General features: G+C 40.5%; 1 protein-coding gene across 4 annotated transcripts in view; it reads right to left on the bottom strand.

The window, feature by feature from the left end:
- GALNT3 (polypeptide N-acetylgalactosaminyltransferase 3) overlaps nt 1–11048 on the bottom strand; it is a 46572-nt gene extending 35524 nt beyond the window's left edge. The window contains exon 1 of one of the 4 annotated variants that reach the window (XM_033231257.1): nt 10816–11048. The gene's annotated coding sequence lies outside the window, so the exon portion shown is untranslated. The remainder of the gene's footprint in view (nt 1–10815) is intronic. The other 3 variants (XM_033231262.1, XM_033231259.1, XM_033231258.1) reach the window with 3 other exon arrangements.
- Between the last annotated feature and the right edge of the window lie 2206 nt (nt 11049–13254).

Below are 13254 nucleotides of genomic sequence, written 5' to 3'. Positions count from 1 at the left end.
TGTGATAGATACTCCTCCCCCACCTCTCAGCTTCCATTACCCTATAGAAAAGTGTCGACAAACTTTTGGTAAAGGACTAGATAACAAACATTTTTTTTGCTTTGCTGGCCATATTGTCTGTACTGCAACTATTCAATTCCGTTGTAGTACAAAAAAGACAGTTTGTAAATGAATGAGCATAGCTGCATTCCAATTAAACTTGTTTTCAAAAACAGGTAGTGCATCAAATTTGATCTAAGAACTATAGTTTGCTAACCCCTGCTGTAGAAATTCTAAAAGACTTCAATCTCAAAATTTATAAGTCTCCCCATATTTACCGCTTCCCCATTAGTTGCCGCCTCCCCAGATGTAAAACAGAATTCTTTTCAAGTCTTCCATAACATAACTTTTTATTATACATAAAATCTGTGTCTACCTTTAAGATTAGGCTATATATGTGCCTAATTTGAAGCAAACAACATCCTTCCACTTCTCCAGCTACCATCTGAAATTCCTACGTTATCCACTCTTCATGGTTAAGGTACAAGAAAAACTCCTTTAATATAAAATTTGGGTTGGAAATAAACCAGTCTCAGCCTAAACTTTAATTCTTCTATCAACAGATGGCCTCAAGTAGGGTAATTTTACCCAGAATCATGCATAGTCAATTACCGTATACAGTGAGGCCTACTAAACACACACTGAATGCCAAGCTCCAAATAAGGGAGGGTGGGGTGCTTAATTCCACGGGATTTACACTTAATTATTTAGGCAAAGGGAGAGGCCCTGATGAGTTTTAAGTAAGGTGATGACCTAATGAGAACTGAAATTTAGAATGATTATCCTTGAAGTTGTGCTGAACACGGAGTTTTGGGGGAGGTAGAAAAACCTGATAGGAGGCTAAAGGCATTTAGGATACCCTTAAAACCAATCCAGGCAAGAGATAAATATAAGGGGCATGGAAGCTTGGAAACAGATTTTGGAAGTAGAGTTAGCTGAGCTCAGCAAATGAGTCAATGTGGAGGCTACAGAGGTTGTTAAGTTGTGATGGGTGTCAAAGATGTGTTCTGGGCTGGGCGCGGTGGCTCACGCCTGTAATCCCAGCACTTTGGGAGGCCGAGGCGGGCGGATCACGAGGTCAGGAGATCGAGACCATCCTGGCTAACACGGTGAAACCCTGTCTCTACTAAAAATACAAAAAATTAGCCGGGCGTCGTGGTGCGCGCCTGTAGTCCCAGCTACTCGGAGGCTGAGGCAGGAGAATGGCGTGAACCCGGGAGGCGGAGCTTGCAGTGAGCTGAGATCGCCCCACTGCACTCCAGTCAGGGTGACAAAGCGAGACTCCGTCTCAAAAAAAAAAGATGTGTTCTGGACTTGTTGAAAGGTGCTAGCTAGCTAGGTGCTTGTAATCCCAGCTACTCGGGAGGCTGAGGCAAGAGGATTGCTTGAGCCCAGGAGTTCAAGACCAGCCTAGGAAACACATCAAGATCCCATCCCAAAAAAGAAAGGTGCTAGCTAATGGAGTGCTATCTCTTCTGCATTATCTTCAGTGGTAGACCTAGAACTCAAAAATATGAGACCAGAGGCCAGTGAAACTAATGGAGGCAATGATAGAGGGTAGAGTACAAGAAGGAGACTGAGGTCACAATAGAAACAAGTTTTATCCAGTTCAAAATGATGGGTCACATCTGAAAAAACAAAGGTCATGTTCAAAAAGCTCAAAGAAAACAATTTCTATTAGAAACCCTGTCTGCTTTATTAATTGTCCTCTAGAAATGAGCCCACTCTGCCATTAAGTATTTACTATCAGATGTTTTTCCCCCTTTCTTCTTACCTCATTTGACTTAGAATTATCAAACTTGCAGGGCTGCTTACTACTCTAGTCTCTGTCAAAGCATAAATCAGATGTGAAGATGACTTCTAGAAATCCCATAGATATGCTAATGCACTAGTGAAATGGCACACCTGTAACTTGCACATTAATGCATTGTTCTAATAGCAAAGGGTTGAAACAATCTAGAACTCTACCAGTAGGGAAAGAGATAAATTATGATGGAGTAATATGATTAAATATTTTGCAAAATAAAAAGCAAAGCTAATTTATATCCTGATATGAAATGATCCCCACAATATAGTTAAATGGGAACAAAAAAAGCAAGCTTTGTATTTTAAAAAGAAGGAAAATACATATGTATTGTTTTTATATTTTTAAAAAATAGCATTGGTTACCTCTGGAGAAGAAAACTGGTGTCAGAGGACAACAGTGAAAGGAAGATTTATCATATACTCTTCCTAACTTTTGAAAATTGCGAACTTCAAACAACTGGAGTTCACAAACAACTGCAACTACTAACACATGTTTAAGAATTAAATAAAACAGAAAGGAAAATGTGTAAAGGTAGAATAAAGAGTTTTAGGCATGCAATATCTCACATTTCTTAATTCCATGCACCATTTTTCAGGAAGCTAGTGGTGGATATGTGTTTCATCCAAATGAGGGTGTGAATAAAAAACAAAAGTCATAGTACCTAAGGAATAGCGGCTCTATCAGAGATGTCAGCAAAAAGAAATTCCAAACAACCACCATGGAACAGGCCTAGAGAGCAACAGTCCAAATGGGGACAAGAGCACAGATTGCTCCAGTAAGGGACCAATAAATGTTACGTTAGACTACATGTAAAACCAAGCTGAAAAGATGTTAGAGTACACAGAAATTGCACTCTAATTGACATATGGAAACACTAAGCCAAGTGTTTTCTTAAATGAGTTCATTATTACTCCTAGGATTTAAAAAAAAAAATTCTACAAGTAAAGAATCCTACTCGTAATATGCTTGCTTGACTCAGTAGTAAACAATATCTATGTAATCACACTAAATAAATACTAAAATGCAAACAAAACAATGTGAGAATTATATTGGGAGGTCAAGGAGGGAGAGTAGAGGTGGCTGTGTATGAAAGATCTAAATATTTATCTACCATAATGGGAAGTCAGTAGATATTGCCAAATATTGATACATTAAGAAACAGCAGTATAAGTATATTATTTGAAAAGGTAAGTGCTGGAAGAAACATTTAAATAAATGAAAGTAGTTGCTTTTAGGCAACAGGACTGGGGAGACGAGAAAGGAGGGGCAGGGTTGACTGGATTTTTATTGTTGTTGGAAGTCTTTTAACAACCCTATTTTATTTTATTTATATGTAAGTAGGACAAATGTACAGTCATGTCCTGGTATCTGCAGGAGATTGGTTCCATAACCCCTGTGGATACCAGCATCTGCAGATGTTCAAGTCGCTTTTATAAAATGATGTAGTATTTGGATTTAACCTACGCACATCATCCCAATTATATTAAATCATCTCTAGATTACTTATAATGCCTAATTCAATGTAAATATTGCATAAATAGTTGTTATACTGTGCTTTTTATATTATTTTTATTGCTGTATTACTTTTTTTCTGAATATTTTCAATCTAAGGTTGTTTGAATCTATAGACACAGAATTCATGGAAATAGAAGGCGAACTGTGCAGGATTTGGAATTGTATTGCTTGGACTTGAGTCTTGGCTCTAATCTTTCACTAACCTTGTAAATAGAGGCAAACTACTTCATCTCTCAATTTTCCTATCTTTAAAATAGGGAGAAAAATAGCATGCACCTCATAGGGTTGCTTTGAAGATTAAATAAGTAAACTCATGTAAATTGCTTAAAATATGCCTGCCATCTAAGTGTTCAATAGTAAATAAGGACCAATACTTATTATGAGAATAAATATAAACTGTTATTACTTGATAAAAATATAAAGGCATTAATAACTTAAATCTATTTTAAAAAATATGGGCCATATATTAATGTCTGCCTCCTTTGTGGGGAAACTTTTGTTTTTATAAGTTAATGCTCTCAGGTACTAAATAGGACTTTATTTCTTTAGGCTACAGTCTTCACTCTAACCCATAGTTAGGGGGAAGGATGTGGTGAGACTGTTGAAAAATTCCAAGTTACAGTTAGGGATGAAAAAGTGGGAGCTCAAACTGGAATTTGAAGACTGCACGTTAAGCAGTTAGGCCAAAAGGGGAGGAAGAGCCTTCCAGGCAGGGAAGACCACTTGCAAAGACCTATAGGCAAAAGGAACATAGCAATATAAAAAGATTGGTGGCGCTGGAACAATGATGAGTGTGCTATATGTTTGATGGGAGCCAAATCATGCCAGGCCTTTGGGCATGTTAAGGAGTTTGCCTTATCTTAAGGGCCATGAAGGGCTTTATGCAGGATATAACATAACCACATGTTTTGAAAACATCACTCTGGGTGCAAGCTGAGGAACTAACAAGCAAGAAGCCAGAATTAGCTCAGATAGACAAACAGGGAGGCCATGGCAAAAGTCCAGTCAAGAGATGATGATAGAGATAGGAATGAATAAAAGTAGATGGATTTGAGAAACTTCTAGAAAGTAAAACTGACAGAACTTGGCATAGGACTAGCTAGGAAGAGATGAAAGGAGGACTGCTAATTCCAAGAAATCTTTTGCCTCATTTTTGTTTTTCTTTGTTTGGGAGAGGGTTTCAGTCTGGTCTAACTCAATTATATTTTTTAAGTAAAGGCTGCTCCTTTTAAGCTCCTCAACAATAATAATATACTCAATTGTGGAATATGTATAAGCAAAAGCTGCAAGACATTTCAATTACAAAGTTAACTTTTCACTTTTAAATGATAAAACCCCCAGATCTTGGAACAGAACCAAAAGGCCCCAAAATAAAATAGAATTCAAAGTAATGAGATGGAAGTAACAGCAAACCAAATTAAAGACTAATTAAGTCAGTGAAACAAGTTCGCTACTCCCCAGTTTCTTTGGTTACTTCCCATTAAAAAGGCAGATTGGGTTGGGCGCGGCGGCTCACACCTATAATCCCAACACTTTGGGAGGCCGAGGCAGGCGATTCATGAGGTCAGGAGATCAAGACCATCCTGGCTAACATGGTGAAACCCCGTCTCTACTAAAAATACAAAAAAAATTAGCCAGGTGTGGTGGCAGGCACCTGTAGTCCCAGCTACTTGGGAGGCTGAGGCAGGAGAATGGCCTGAACCCAGGAGGTGGAGCTTGCAGTGAGCCGAGATCGCACCACTGCATTCCAGCCTGGGCGACAGAGCAAGACTCCGTCTCAAAAAAAAAAAAGCAGATTGACTTATACTGCCTGCCGATGCCTCTCCCCTCTCTGTGACACTTCTACTCCAAAATTTTTATTCCACAAAAGGCTTAATGGAAAGGGAAATTTTGCATATTTTGCAAATAATCCAAAAGGGGTGTGTGTGTGTGTGTGTGTGTGTGTCACAGACAAGAGCAAAAGCAGAGTATATTTATATCATGTCAAGCAAATAATAGAAGTATACACAGGACACCTCACACTGCTCAGATATATGTGGAGACGTGGGTGAGGGGACACAGTTTCCCAAATGAGGCAAGACCTTCTTGAGTCTTAAGAGTCATTAAGAGCTATAGATAGAGGTAAAAGTAGAAGGAAAGGCACTCTCTGCAGTGAGAAGTGCAAAAGAAAAGCACACACACACAAAAACAAGAAGTCTATTGCTAGGAAATAAAATGTCGGCTTATGGAGTATCAATCCAGAGTTAAGCAAGTGTCAGATCCCATGGGACCATTTTAAGGGATATCCTGTAAGCAACAGAAAATTGTTGAAGGATTTTAAGTGACAGGGAGAATTTACATTTCTAAAAAGATCATCCTCATCCTCCAGATGATGGACTTAAGGATGACAACACTATCTGCCGAGATAACAGGTAGGAAGCAGCTATGATACCCTAGTTAAGAGAGGTTAAGACCCTTAACTAGAGCAGTAGAAGTGAAAGAAGAATTTATGGCTTGGAGAAAGGTGTAAAATGTTAAGTGGATTCAGTGTTCTAATGGTTGTTGTCTTAGTTCATGCTATAACAAAATACCTTAGACTGGGTAACTTAAACAACACAAATATACCACTCACAGCCTGAAAGCTGGGAAGTCCAAGATCAAGCTGCTGGCAGATTCAATTTCTGGCGAGGGCACATCCCTCATAGATGGCCTCCTATGTGACCTCACATGGAGGAAGGGCAAAAGGCTAACAAGCTTTCTCAGTCCTCTTTTATAAGGACATTATCTTTTATAAAAACACAAGAGGCCAAGGCCCTCATGACCTAATCACCTCCCGAAGACCCTACTCCTAATACCAATACACTGGATTTGACTTCAACATATGAATTTTGGAAAACACAAACATTCAGACCATAGCAGTTGTAGAGGCTAAGAAAAAGAGTTTAAAATTACCTCTGGATTTTTGGTATGGCACCTGGATGGTGGTACACATCTATGATTCACTCCCCCAAATCCCTGCAGCAAAATGTGTTTCAAAATTCAGGATTTGACAGCCTGTAGTCTCAGCTACTTGGAAAGCTGACATGGAAGGATCACTTGAGCCCAGGAGTTCAAGATCAGCCTGGGCAACATAGTGAGACTTTGTCTCATTAAAAAATCAGATTTTTTTTGGATATTAGAAAGGTGATATGGTTTCCATACCCAATGTAAGAGTGTACCCCAGCAGGGCCTGGGGCAGTATTATGTAATCAAATAGCACTATTTCTGCAGCTGGACATAACCCACTAAGTTGGATACACAATCACAATAGCCTCCTGACAGTTCACTCAGGTTTTGCTCCAATTGAGTTCAGGTTTTGCTAACAAATGAGTTAAATTTTGTTTTGCTTTGTTTTCAGAGGCTGATTTTGGAATTATAGACAAGAAATGGTACAATGTACTGCTATCTATAGATAGAATACAGAAAGTGAGCAGGTTGTTTGTTCATTTGTTTGTTTTTTGATGAGATGAAGGTTCTGGTTTGAACATATACAATCTCTGGTGATGAAGAAATGTTAAGGATGTCCCAGAGACAATCATATAGAAAAGAAAATTAGTTTGGACAGTTTGAAACTGAAACAATTATAGGGAAAAGATTTACTTGGGGGAATATTCTCTATTCAGTGCCAAAAATAAGAGCCCAACTCTGAGAATGACCCAAGGAAATGTCATATAATTGTCAGTAGTCTCTAATGACCTATAATTCAGAGTCCTACTTGTCTTTGCTTTTCAATAAGTGAATGTACTTTCGTCTCCTGCCACTGCTGGAATTGATTTGAATTCATTTCTCCCCCTGAGTGTACATGAGTTGTGTTACATTTTACCCAAATTACATAGTATGAATTATTTTGATACTAACTAGATGCATAATTGAACAGGTAATTGAAAATACCTTCCTTTTCAATAGGATTTTATATCCATAAAGTATCCATCATTTCAAATGTATTTTTACACTTGATGGACTAGAGAACTGAATACATGTGAAGATGATTCAGGCACTGATCGTTTCCAAAATCCTAAATATAATAATATTTTCCTTAGGAGAAATATTTCACTCACCAAGAATGTAAAGGCAGGTTAAAATTGAAAGTGTCTACAGAAGGCTTAATTATCCAATCAGAGCTTTCAAGACTACATTCCTACAAATCATTTAGGGATCTATTTTAATCTCTCAATGTAGTCTTTTGGTGGAGAGGGGAAGTGTAATTCCTATAATTTGTCTCTTATACTTGTTTCATAGTAAAAGAGAAAAGCATTAAATATTAACAGAATATAAACCAAATAATAAACTGGCTATGTTTTTGCTAATAAATTTTTTAGACTCCACCCAGGACTCTAACTCAGTCATAAAACTTTAAGAGTTTAGAACAGAGCTGGACAGAATGTTTCTCCCTCAAAATTTCACTTAATTCTTACCATCAAAATCCCCTCAGAAAAAAAAATTTCTAGTTTTTCCTGTTCCCAAATACACTACAGAATGATGAGAACCCATTCAACACAAAATATGTATAATGAACAAGGCTTCATACAGTTCTTAAGATTTTAAAGGTTTAATCTAGCACCAAGGTCCTGGAGCCTCAAGCCCTACAATACATGTTTAATTAGGATTACAGTACAGTTTTTAAGAAATAATTTATTTTCTTTCATGTGAGTGGGTATATGCCTGTGTGTGTGTGTGTGTGTGTGCGCGCGCGTGCATGTATGACACACAGAAAAAGAAAGCTGGTAGAAAAATCAGCCTTTAAAAAAACAAAAATTCAACAGAATAGTGCTATTTTCACATTGTAGGCTCCAGCACATTCGTGGTCATAAAGAGGTCTAATGCGTTTAGACCAATATTTTAAAAAATAAAATAATAAAGAACATCCAAGTTGTAAGGTTAAGTACTGTTTTATATTAATAAAACTTGTTTCATTTATATACACTCACATTGGAGTTTACGGAGTTGAGGCAGAGGATAAATTAGTTATTGAGGATTGCAGTAAAAGAAAAAAAAGTTTAAAGAAACTTAGTGTTAAGGATGTGTGCTTGAAACCAAAAATCTGGAGTGTTGCAAACGGATGAAAGGCACTGGGTAGCTGCCTCATAAAATATATTTTAAGCCAATATAATAAAAAGATCGAAAGACTAAATAATGTTATCCACATTGACTTAAAAAATTAACTGTGGCTTGGAAATACCAAGAAGGAAATAAAAATCTCACTTGACATGACATCGTCAATACGCATGCTATTTCACAATGAGAGGAGCATGATGCCTTCACTTGGTAGTCTCCATGAAGTCAGGCATCATTTGGACAAGTAGAAATGAGGGTAAATCAGAGCTGAAGAAAGAGCAATAGACTATTCTGTAATTACAAAGGCCTTACAAATTATATGAAAGAAAAAAGATAAATATCTTATGATAAGTGAGGATGTGGGTGGTAAAAAGTAAGATAAAGGAGTCATGAGTCAAGCCACTGGAATGATCATGCCATCTCTGGGTGAAATGAAGTTAGAATACCTCTCTTGGCTTCAATTTTTCACAAATGAATGGTTTCACTACTGAATCTCCAAAGTGAGAAAGGGATCGCGAGAAGGCTAGGGCTGGAAGATATTCCTGATTGTTTTTAAGGCTTTATTATCTTAATCTAGGAAAGCATTATTTTTCCTATTTAACAGATAGATTAAATCACATCGTTACTCTGGCTAATGAAAACATGTTACATTTCTCACTAGAGGTTAAGAGGAAAGACAGTCTGATAACATCTGCCCAGTAAGTAATGAAGATTAATATTCAAAATTCAGGGAACAACTCCTATATCTAATATTTAAACAGTATTAAGCATATTTATTTCTCTGTATGGAGATGAGATTAAGAGGTCAGGTGAGAGTCTTTCAAGAAATGTAGAAAATTCCTGGTTGAATTAATAATTACGTCCTGTTATGCTGTGGTTGGCTTTTAGATTTCCATCTAATCTTAAAAAGAAGAAGAAAAAATAACCCCACTACATGTTGCATAAGGCATTTTAAGATAAACGTACAACTTAAAATATATTTTTAAAATATGCAGAGATAGAACAAAACAAATGTAGTGGAATTATTATTATTATTAGAAACTCCTCTGTAAAAATGTTGGCTAAAGCAATTCATAAAGAAAGATTCTCGGTACAAACTGCTCAGAAAGTTTAACATGCGCTAGACTTCAGATACTAAAAGTTAAATTTAAAAAAGTCTGATGGCATGGTGTGACTTCAACCTCATGGATTTTAGCCACAAACTCAAAGAAAAAATACATACAATAAAAGAAGCAACAGAGTTTCCCACAGGCAGAGATTTTTCTAATTAAAATGCTGTCACTTTAATAATTTTTTAGCTATAGAATTTGAGTGTAAATGTCTTCATTATGTACTGTAACTTCTCTAGCAAGTTATGTTAACTTAATAACGTTTTCAGAATCAGAAATATTGGTAACTCGATGGGATTCTTAAAACAGAAATAGTTTCTTTGATGAGTTGGAAAGAGAAGGAAATAAAAGTCTAAGGTAAGCGCCAGTTTCACCCTCAATTCTCAGGCTTCAGAAAAGCCTAATTAGGCAGGGAAAGGAATTTGGGCCTGGCACACCCAAGCTTAGACGTGGCAGGATCCTGAAACAATTTTTTTTTTGAACCTTTGAGTCATATGCCACAGGCAAACCATAACCGCGATATACAGGTCCTTAAGTCAACAGGTCCTCTAAAGAGATGGTGTGTGGTTGGTGCGTGGCAGTTGGATTTCCTCCCGCCACGGAAGAAAAGAACTCTTCTCCATTGGACAGGAAAGTGGGCCCAACTCTGGCTTGGAGAGCGCACCCGGAAAAGTGCAGAGTCGAAACAGAGAGAGAGGGATGTCTGCGTCCCGGCCACAGAGCCCCTTCCAAACCACTCGGAAACCATTTAAATGGCTCAGCGGCCACGGTTTGCTGCCTAGAACTGTTTGGGGTCCCCGGCTGGGAAAGTTGCCTGGCAAAGCCATGCCCTTCGCCGTCGCGGGATGCCCTCTCGGGCAGAGAGGCTGGAGGAGACAGGCAACCTGTTAGCCGGAGTGGAAGCGCGCCCGCCTCCCGCCGGGCCCTCCCTCTCAGGGTCCCCACGCTGCGACCCTCCCAAGGGCAAGTCCGGGGCCACCAGGTCTTTGATCTCGGTCCAGCTCCTCTGGGGCCGCCCCACAAGGACTGGCGGGGCACCGTGGGCGAGAGGGTGTGACCGGGCTCCCCCCGGGGCGCCACCTGCCCCTTGGCCGGGAGAGCCCCTTTCGGCGTCTCTCCAGGGGCAACTGAAACACTGCTCTCGAGACCGACTGCAACCGGCCACCTGGACCGTAGCCCTGTCCCCAACATGTGAACCCCCGCAGCTGTCCTCCCGCCTGCTTTAACGCAGCCCAGGGGTACCGCATCTCCCTCCGCCTGTCGCCGGCTTACCTGGCGGGCGGGCAGGGCAGGACGGCGGGAAGCGGCGGCCGGGCGGGCGCTGGACGTGGGCTGGACTCCAGGTGCAGGTGGCTGCCGCTGCGACTCCGGTTGCTGTCGCTACAGTTGCGGCTAAGTAGAGCTCCTCCTCCGCCGCCGCCTCCTGCCTTCCCGCTGGGCCTCCCGCGTTGCCTGGAGAGGCAGAACCGAGGCTCGGCTTCCTCTTGGAGTCTCCCAGGTGAGCTCCAGGCTGCGACGTCTGCAGGGGCGAGGCCCCGCTCCCGCGCCTGCGCGCCAGCCTCCCGCCCCGCTCCAGCACTACCTGAGCGCTCCAGGTGAGAACCGTTGACCGCGCGCGCGGGGTGGGGGCGCCGTCCGGGCCAAGCCTGGCTGTTGCGCGGCTTCTCTCTGCGCGATCCGCGAGGCTGCTGCTCCGCGCAAGTTGTGGCTCCCGGTCCGTCTACATTGGAGGAATCCTGCACTGACCTGGTGGCAGTGATCACCTTGTAGCCAGAGCAGTCTGCTGGGTCCTTGGGGAACCAGAAGTTCTAGATTTCCCCCACACGCTTCCTGCCTTCCTCCTCGGTTCGCCAAAATGAAGGGGTGCGCTGCCTCCGAGGACCACTTCGGGAGGGCAGCAACTGCTGGCTCATGTGGTTTCCTCGGGCAGGGTTCAGCAGCTTCTGTCACCAGTTAGGTTTCGTGAGCTTCCTTCCCGTGTAGTCTTGGTTTCATCACTTGACTCACTTCAGCGCAGCTAGTGGTTTCCGTTTCTGTACGCGGGCGCTCTGGTAGGGGCGCCTCACGTCCAAAGGAGGAGTCTCCTTCCAAAGAAGAGCCTTTGGTATTTGGCAGAGCCTCGCCAATTTGGGGCGCACCTCCCCTCCCTGGGATGCTCTCAGAAGGCAAACCAATTCCCAGAGGGAAAAACAGCCACAACAGAGAGAACCCTTGCTGTTCCTGTTCGGAAAAAGATTGGGATTTCCTGGAGAAGGCTTGCTTCTACTGTAGGTTCGTTTAAAAACTCCACATCTATTCTGAAAGGGGACAACGCAGACTCCAGGAAGATGGTGGGTTTTGCTGTTTTTAAGACAAAAAAAAAATTGTTAAACAGTATTTGTTCCGTTTATGACACAACTTTCTGTTTCAGCCTTCCTTATGCTGCTGTAACAAACATTGACACTCCCAAAACCAGGACTTAAAATGACCTTTATACCTTTCCATGAATTCATTTCTTTGGCTCTATCCCAAAGATATGTAGGGATATAAATCGAAAACTAGCTAAAAACTTTTTGGTGGCATGTTTAATCATATGGTGGCAGGTTTTACTATGAAGTTTAGTTGTGGCCTTCCTCCTACATTTTGACGTGCTCTTATGGTGCTTATTTACTGTTTTATTAGTGCTACGTGTGACCTAAAAATAAGGTTTAAAATACAGGTTAGTATAGTATCAACAAGTGTATCTTTAGTACTTGACTAGTCTAAGACATTGGTTTTAGCATCCATAGTACTATTTTATACTATGACACCTATGAGTTAGGTTTAAGACTTTAGTAAACTAGGTAGTTCTATGCTTGTTTTACATGTTGTGCTTATTTTGCAAGCACCAAGGAACCTTCATGTATTTGCAACATTTTAGTATCAGTACCTACAAGCAGTTGCCAAGCTCCCTTTCCCTCCAAAAACAAACAAAAAAATAGCTCAGGAGATACTTGTGCGTATTGATATACTAACTTGGTAGTGTTTTTCCTTAGGTCAAGGTCCAGAACTGAAAATACTAATTACTCAAATTCTCTTCTCCTTCTCCTTCTTCTTCTTCATTGTGCCACTTTGTCGTTTACCCCTAACTGGAGGTTAATGTCAGTCTTTGGAAAATTTGTAAGGTATCCTAAATGAGTAACCAAGAAACTTGTATCCTTTTTCACACACCACCCATCTCAGAATGAGACAGGAGCCAAAGATTGTCAGAGTTTGGATGTCCCACCAAGCAAAGAGCAACACTTTTCACTGACAATCAGGACAGAGCAGATGGATATAAAATAGCAATCTGGAATCCAAAGACTGAGATGCATTGACAGCAAGACTAGTAACGTCAAATAACAACTGAAAAGAGAAGATAGGGCAGACCTATAAAAAGAGAGAGCCAACAAACAGGACCAAAATGCTGGATGAGGAATGTAAAAAGAACAGAAGAAACATAAAAATGATCAGGAGTTACTAAAATTTGACTGTCAGTTTTACAATGGAGACAAACAATTTAAAGAAGGAAGCAGTTTTTCTGAGTGTGGCATTACTTGTGCATGTTGAGTGTCATATATATAGAGAGAGAGAGAAAGAGAGAGAGAGAGATCTTGGGGATGAGACCCAAGTCTAAACACAAAATTCATTTATGTTTCATATACACCTTATACACATAGCCTTAAGGGAATTTTATAAAACATTGTAAATAGT

This window comes from Trachypithecus francoisi, unplaced genomic scaffold (assembly GCF_009764315.1).
Source record: "Trachypithecus francoisi isolate TF-2019V2 unplaced genomic scaffold, Tfra_2.0 Lachesis_group13, whole genome shotgun sequence".
Lineage (NCBI taxonomy): Eukaryota > Metazoa > Chordata > Mammalia > Primates > Cercopithecidae > Trachypithecus > Trachypithecus francoisi.
The sequence above is the reverse complement of the archived record's forward strand: the minus strand, read 5'-3'. Positions and strand labels throughout refer to the sequence as shown.